The sequence below is a fragment of the Malania oleifera genome, chromosome 5, assembly GCF_029873635.1.
Source record: "Malania oleifera isolate guangnan ecotype guangnan chromosome 5, ASM2987363v1, whole genome shotgun sequence".
Lineage (NCBI taxonomy): Eukaryota > Viridiplantae > Streptophyta > Magnoliopsida > Santalales > Ximeniaceae > Malania > Malania oleifera.
In genome coordinates, this window is record NC_080421.1 from 62,625,199 (window position 1) to 62,633,418 (window position 8,220).

The window sequence follows — 8,220 nt, forward strand, 5'->3', positions numbered from 1 at the left end:
AATAAAGTTAGGCTAGTAGCACAAGGTTATAATCAAGAAGAAGGCATCGATTATGAAGAAACCTTTGCTCCTGTAGCAAGGATGGAAGTAATAAGAATGCTTTTTGCCTATGTAACTAATAAAGACTTTAAATTATACCAAATGAATGTAAAAAGTGCATTCCTAAATGGTTATATAAATGAAGAAGTTTACATTAAACAACCTCTTGGTTTTGAAGACTCTAAAAACCCAAATCACGTATTCAAGCTAACTAAAGCCTTATATGGATTGAAACAAGCTCCTAAAGCTTGGTACAATAGACTAAGCAAATTCCTACTCCAAAACAAATTTTCAAGAGGAAAGATAGATAGCACTTTATTTATAAAAACCAAAGATAATGAAATGCTTATAGTACAAATTTATGTTGATGATATTATATTTGGAGCAACTCATGAAGACTTGTGTAATGAATTTGCTACAACTATGCAAAGAGAGTTTGAAATGAGCATGATGGGAGAGTTAAATTACTTTTTAGGATTACAAATCAAACAAGCTAAAAATGGAACTTTCATAAATCAAACCAAGTATATTAAATACATGTTAAAGAAGTTTGATATGGAAGAAAGTAAACCTATAGGAACTCCCGTGAGCACCTCAACTAGTCTTGACAAGGGTGAAAAAGGGAAACAAATAAATACCAAGCATTACCGAGGCATGATAGGAAGCTTGCTTTATTTAACAGCAAGTAGACCAAATATCATGTTTAGTGTGTGTATATGTGCTAGGTTCCAATCGGCTCCTAAGGAATCACATCAAATAGCAATGAAACGAATCCTTAGATATTTGTAAGACACACTAGATCTAGGATTATGATATCCAAAAAGAACTGATTTCGAAATGATAAGTTATTCAGATACAAATTATGCGGGATGCAAAATAGATAGAAAAAGCACTAGTGGGACTTGTCACTTCCTAGGACACTCACTAGTTTCTTGATTTTCAAAGAAAAAAAATTTCATAGCATTATGTACAGCTGAAGCGGAATACATAGCAGTTGGGAGCTGTTGTGCTCAAACTTTATACATGAAACAACAATTAAAGGGCTTCAAAATTCAATACCGAACAATCTGCATAAAATGTGATAATACAAGCACGATAAATATTTTAAAGAATCCAGTATCACATTCAAGAACTAAACATATTGATATACGTCATCATTTTTTAAGAGATAATGTGGATAAGAAAGAAATAGTACTTGAATTTGTTAATACCCACGATCAATTGGCTGATATTTTTACAAAACCATTAGCTGAAGATCAATTTGTATTTGTCTAACAGGAATTAAGCATGTTACATATAAGAGAAGTTAACTAAAAGAAAAGAAGAACAACTGTTCAGGGCAGACGATTGCTAGATATCTTGCAGGCGACTAGCAAGCTACTGTCTATGTAAAAAGACTGTGGACAGACGACTATCAACTTAGTGACAGACGACTGTCTCGTGGCGGGTCGTGTTCATTTCACATAAAAACACTATTTTAAAACCCCCCAGACGTTTGTCCATTCGTCTCCCCTTCTTTAAATCAACTCTTCTTTAGTCTCTTCAAAGTTCCTTCTCTCCTAAACTCCTCCCAACGACCATCCATCATAACCCTAAACCATTCACACTTAGGGTTTCCTAAATTTCAGCTTCATCAAAATGGCTCGTACCAAAACAGTGGGGAAAAAGGACAAAGCATCCTCGTCTTCTTCAAAGCCTATAAGCAATGATGACATAGAAAAATGGCTGGTTTCATCACATGCGAAAGCATTGTATCAAAATCACATCTCGACAATCGATCCTATGTTCTGTAAGGTATTAGATGTCACTTTCTTTGAAGAAAACTTTCCTGAAATTCTTGAAATGTTAAAAAATATAGGATGGGATAAGTTCATTCTTTACCAAGTTAAGGGGTATTATCTAGATCAGATTAAGATTTTTTATTTAAACTTGGTAAAGAAAGAAGTTGGAATTGCTATTGAAATTTATGGCCAGAAGATAACTTTTACCCCACACTCTTTACGAAAAATTCTTCGCATCAAGCATGGAAATTTTGAGTGTACTCCAGTAGAAAAATAGTGGACTATGGAGCAAGGTTTTTCACCACAAGAATTTTTGCCTCTTGTGATGAACGATGCACCCGTTTATTTTGGACATCCTCCACCATATAAATAGCTCAATCTCCAAGCACAAATCCTACACAAGATCATTGCGGATAATATAATTTCGAGGTCTAGATCCTTTGATCATGTGTCGTTCTTCGGTTGTTTCATAATGTGGTGCTTATTAAAAAGGAAGAAATTAGACTTAGCTAGCATCATACTAAAATGGATGGTTATGAAGCTCGAATCTCCTAGAATTGGGCTTGTGTATGGCGGCATTCTTTCCTTGATCTTCGCTCATTTTCAAGTCCTCTCTCCATCTTCAAAAATAGTGAAGCAAACCCATTATCATGTCTTCTCCACTACTACATTAAAAAGAATGGGTTACAAAAAGTATACTGAGGGATGGATGTTTAGGGGCAATAGACCAACAGACCTACACAAGAAGAGAGGAATCCAGCTCCTGAAGAAGCTGATATGCCACCTTGGCTTGTTCCATTTTATCAAAATTATACTAGCTTCAATTCTGAAATGCAGGAAAATTTTGCTTCTCTTCAGGATAAGTTCTCAAACATTGATGACAAATACACTTTGCTGGATAATCACATTGCCAAAATAGAACACCATGTCACACAAAATCAAGAGAGAAATGAAAATGATGAAGAAGAAGAAGTAGCAAGTGAAGAAGGAGAAGATGAAGGAGAAGCTGAAGGAAAAAAGGGGCAGATGCAGGAGATGATGAAGAAGAAGAAGAAGAAGAAGGTTCACTGCAATCCAAAGGCAAAGGAATTGCTGTAGATAGTGACACTGATTCTACGACATAGACTTTTGATGTTGTTTTTGTATGCTACACATACTTTGTTTATACTTGTATGCCTTTTTGTTGATGACAAAAGGGGGAGTATGTGTGTGTGAGCAAAGTCTATGAACTTATGTATTTTCTTATGTATGTATTTGCTTATGTATTTCCAGGTATTTCTAGTTTTGAAATTTGAACATGTGTTTGTATTTTCAGTCTGATGTACGATCTCTATGAAGAGCTTTATGAAATATATAGCCTTAATCTTGGAACTTTCAAATCTTCTGAACTTATGTCTTAATAAGTTTTAAACCTATGCTTATTAATAGGGGGAGCATTAAGTTTAATTTTATATCTTTGCTTGTTCTTTGTCATCATCAAAAAGGGGAGATAGTTGGCCTAGTTAGGCTTACAAATTCTTGGTTTGGATGATAAATGAGTAAAGTTATTTAATGAATTTTCAAGTGATATGATTACAGGCAAAGATGATTTGCTCAAATTACATATACCCTGACATGAAAAGCCAATAGGATCAAAGTACAAGGAAAGTCACATGTGCATACCAAAGATCCACAATGAAAGCTCATAAAAGTTTGAAAGATTGAAGAACAACATTGAAAGGACTCGAAGCAAATGTCAAATCAACTTAGGACAACGTTTTTGTAAGTACTTCTAAGTGTATTCAAATATGAATTTTTCATTTTGAAACTCATTAGGCAAAGAGACTTAGAGACCTTAGTATAAAACTTGGAACAAGTTTTTCAAAGTTAAACAAGTTCATATCCAAGATTATTTGAGCAAAGAAGAGAGAACTCAAAAACATGTTAAAATGAGCAAAATCTTGCTGACAGACGACTTTCTGTTTAGTGACAGACGACTGACATGTTTTTGAAGTGTTTTTATCACAAGTCAGAAGACTGATAGACGATTGTCAAGTAATGGACAGACGACTGCCAGTGATCAGTGAGCCGTCTGTGAGTGTTCTGCCAGAAAACTATCAACCTTCTGTGTATATTAAAAAAACGGATTTGTTTATGGACAAATGACTGACACCATATGGACAGACGACTGCCACCCTACTGAGTTGTTTTAAACCTAAATTATTCTGGTGATAGACGACTGCCAATCTGGGGACAGACGACTGCCACCTCTCTGCCTATGAATTTTATAGTTATAATATATGGACAGATGACTGCCAGGACTTCTTAGTCATTTGGCTCGCGGTAGTTTTCAAATTTCCAACGGATAAATTTTTTGAAATTCAAATTATTTGAAGCTTAAATAAATTTAAAACTTGGAAACTACTCTAAGAAAACTTGGGGAACAAGAAAGAAGTCTTTCTACCTATATAAATACCCTCAAGGATCATTGTTTTAGATACCAAGAAATCAATTCAGCTCTGAAAGTGTGCTATTGCTCTCATCAACTCACAAAAATCTCTGAAAGCTTTGCTGAGTTTCTCACTAAGTTTGTGCATCAAGTTGTTGATTCTTTCATTCATTGAAAGATACTTACGGTGATAAATTTCTAAGAGCTTCATTTTGAAATTCATGTTATGAATTTACTGAAGTACATAGTGTTTCAATTTGTACTAATCAGCTCTTTGAGAAGCAAGTTCTTGTGCGCCTTGTTTTATATCTTTGTAACAGGTTAATTAACGGTTCGAGTGCTAAATCGTTGGACCAAACAAGGGGATATTGTTTGGAGAACACAGACTCTAGCCTTACCCAAGGAGTGCTTGTAACTGGTATTGTTCTGCCTCGTAAAGGAATGGTAATAGTGAATCCTTTGGTGGTTTTGCCAAGGGCGAGGACGTAGGCTGTGTTGAAGCCAAACCTCGTAAAAAACCCTGTGTTCTTCTTTCTCTACTCTACTCTTTATTTTTCCGCAAAAGATATAATTTGTGGGGTTGCTTTAAAATTCAATTCTGAATGTTTGGTTGTTAAATAGACTGGAAGGTAATTTGTTTTGGATTGATCAACATTGATTGCGGAAACCGAAAGGGACTACATTGGTTGATCATCCTTGACTTATTAATCTGAAAGTTTATTTAAAAGTTGAACATTAGGAAGAAGAATAATTGTGATAAAGGGTTTATAACAAGTTCAGCAAATTTTCATATTTATACAGGGCTAGTGTTACAAAGATTGAGTGATTGATTTTATTATTTTGATTGTAATTGTGTTTAAGTTTTGATTACTGTTATAACTCAAAAGAACTAAGACTGAGGGGAATAAAATTTTTAAATCCCAATTCACCCCCATCTTGGGAAGCTATTCCAATTTCACATCATTCCTAAATGTATAGACCCGAAAAATTTAATTAATGAAAGTAATAAAAGAAAAGAAATGAAAGAGAAGGGAAAAGGAAAAAAAAGGGGATTAGCAGGGATTCATCGACGAACCTAGAGTCTTTGTCGACGAATGTCCTTATAGGTTTTGTCGACGAAGTACACATGTCTTGTTGACGAGAAGATACTGAGAGTTAGGAGATTTCAAGGAATTTCAAGTTCGTCGACGAATCAGCCTCCTCGTCAACGAAGTGCCTTCATGGGCTCATTGACGAATCACTTGAACTCATCAACGAACGCCAACCTATAAATAGGCAAACCCTCATTTTCAGTGAGTATTTTCTCTCTCCTATCACTCTCTCTCTCTCTCTCTCTCTCTCTCTCTCTCTCTTCGATTTAGCCTTCGTTATAGCCCAGATTAACGAGTGGGAACCACCACGAAGTTCGTGGGAAGATTCTCTACAACTTAACCGGAGCAGATTGTTGGTTTAGAATACTTGGTACCACTCGAAAATCAGGGTAAGTAAGTTATTTTTGGGTTTTATGGGCTATTTGAAGTATTCAGAACCTGGGAAGTGTTAAATAAGAATTATTCTGGGAGATGAGTTGATTAGTCTGGGGAAAAATGTGATTTTTAGGATTTTGAGTTTCGGATGCTACGAGTGTAGGATTTGACCTTTTAATGGACCTCTCAATAAGTTAGGTGAGGGGAATAAATTATAACAGTATTTTAGAAACTATGGGTTGACTAAATATGTGAAACTGGTAATATGATATTTTAACTCTGTATATTATGATATGAAAAACAGACGAAACTGTGTGGCATATGAGTTATACTGAGAATGTAGAGACCCAAAGAATTATAGCAATTAAATAATAAAAGAAGGAAAGAAAAGGGAATTTTCTAAAAGGATTTCAATAGGGTCTCGTCGACAAGTGAAGAAATGCTCGTCAACGAGTAGGGTTCTTGGGCTCATCGACGAGAAATTAGTGAAAGGACTATTTCTAGACCTTGAAACTCATTGACAAGGAGAAGGTGTTCATCGACGAGCTCCCTTCATTGACTCGTCGACGAGGAAATGTGACTCGTCGACGAGGCCACATGGACAAGCTTTTTATATAAGCCCAAAAACCCATTTTTCAGTGGGGAAAGTTACAAAAATTCTCTCTCTTTCTCTCCAATGACCTCTCTCTCCTTCTCTATTTGATTCCGGCCCTGTTCTTCGCCGGTTCAATGATTGGAAGCCGCCGCGTCACTCTTGGAAAGATTCTCTACAAATCTGCTTCAGTGATTCATCAGTTAGGCTAACTTGAGAACCATCTCAAAATTTGGCTAAGTTGATTATTTTAATATTTATTAAGGTATTTGGTATTTCTGGGTTGAGGAAGGTGTTACATGAGTTTATACTGAGGTTTTGCTAGGGGGAAATGCAACTTCAGGGTGTTGAGCTGGGGACCACACATGTGTGATTTTGGGAGTAATTCGTAGGTTTTTTCATAAGTCAGGTAAGGGGATAAACTAAGTCAACTTTCTTATGAAAATATATTTATTATTTTACAGCATTTAAATCAGGTAAATATGTATATTGTAGAATTATGTTGAAAATAATGTTGTTGATCAAAAAATATGATTTTCATGTATAATATCAGAAATATGATTTTAGAACAGATTTCACATTCTGAATATTATCCCTTTTGTGTGGCATGAGTAACATTTACCATGGAGAATATGATGCTGAAATATTGTGTTTTCTCAAAATATTATGTTTTCAAAATTAGCATGTTACCACTATTTTTAGGAAGGTATTAAAACGATAAGAGAACTATGTTTTAAGTGTGGTATTGAAACAGTACAGAAGTTTCAAACTAAGTATGTTCAAATATATGTCGGCGTATGGGTCATGAATTTTCATGATATGATATGCCGTCGTAAGGGCCGTGGTTTAATATGACATGTTGGCGTAAGAGTTGTGATTTCTATATGATATGTTATGCCAGCATAAGGGTCGGGGATTTCATGTTTTACTATGGCGGCGTAAGGGCCGTGATTTATAAGATACAAATTACCGGCGTAAGGGCCGTGTTTTATATGTTATGATATGCAAAATTCATGAAAATATTATCTTGAATGATATTATTATGAAATAGCTATGTATTATTATTTGAGATTTGCTATATGTTATCAGAACCTGACTGGCTTGGTTTAGGCTTTCACGAAGTACGATACCGTAGCTATATGATCACGATCATGTATATGTTAGTGCTACCGCTTGCCGTAAGGGGTAGTGGGAGATCGGAAGTTGATGTGATTTTATGGTAGTGCAGGCATCCCTCTGGTGTTCGGAACAAGAGGGGCAGACCCATTGTACTTACAGACTTATGTTGATCTAGCATGGTTGGCTAGCCATTGTTAGGTACCGCCTTCGGGCCACACAATCTAGTCATGTAGGGGTAAGACATGACACTAGCCAGCTATACATCCAGAGTGTATTTCATGTACAAATATATATATGATTTCATGTATGGAAACTCAATATATTATGTCATGTTATAATAAATTATGTTTTAAACAAATATGAATCAGACGGTTTGACTAGATATGAATTATGTACTGTTATATATGTATAACACGAAAATACTCATGTTGCCACACACTGATGTTAGTTTATTTCCTTTACTGAGAGATGTCTCACCCCAACTATATAAACATTTTAGGAGCCCGAGATAGAAGAGCGGATAAAGCTCCGTAATGCTAGAGTTTAATTGTTCTACCTTGTCTGAAGGGTAAGTCATCTAGCTAGGGTCTGACAGATTTTTGAGTGGTGACCCTAGGCCACTTTTGGATACTTTGGGACGTGTATATGTATATGATAGTTATAGTAAAACTCTGGTATTGTGTTGGATGGATGATTTGATATGTATATGATTTTACGTTTCCTGCTGCTTAGGTATCAGTGTTGTATTTCAGGTACCTATGAGTCCGGGTTGATTATGTTTTGTCAGGTTTATTT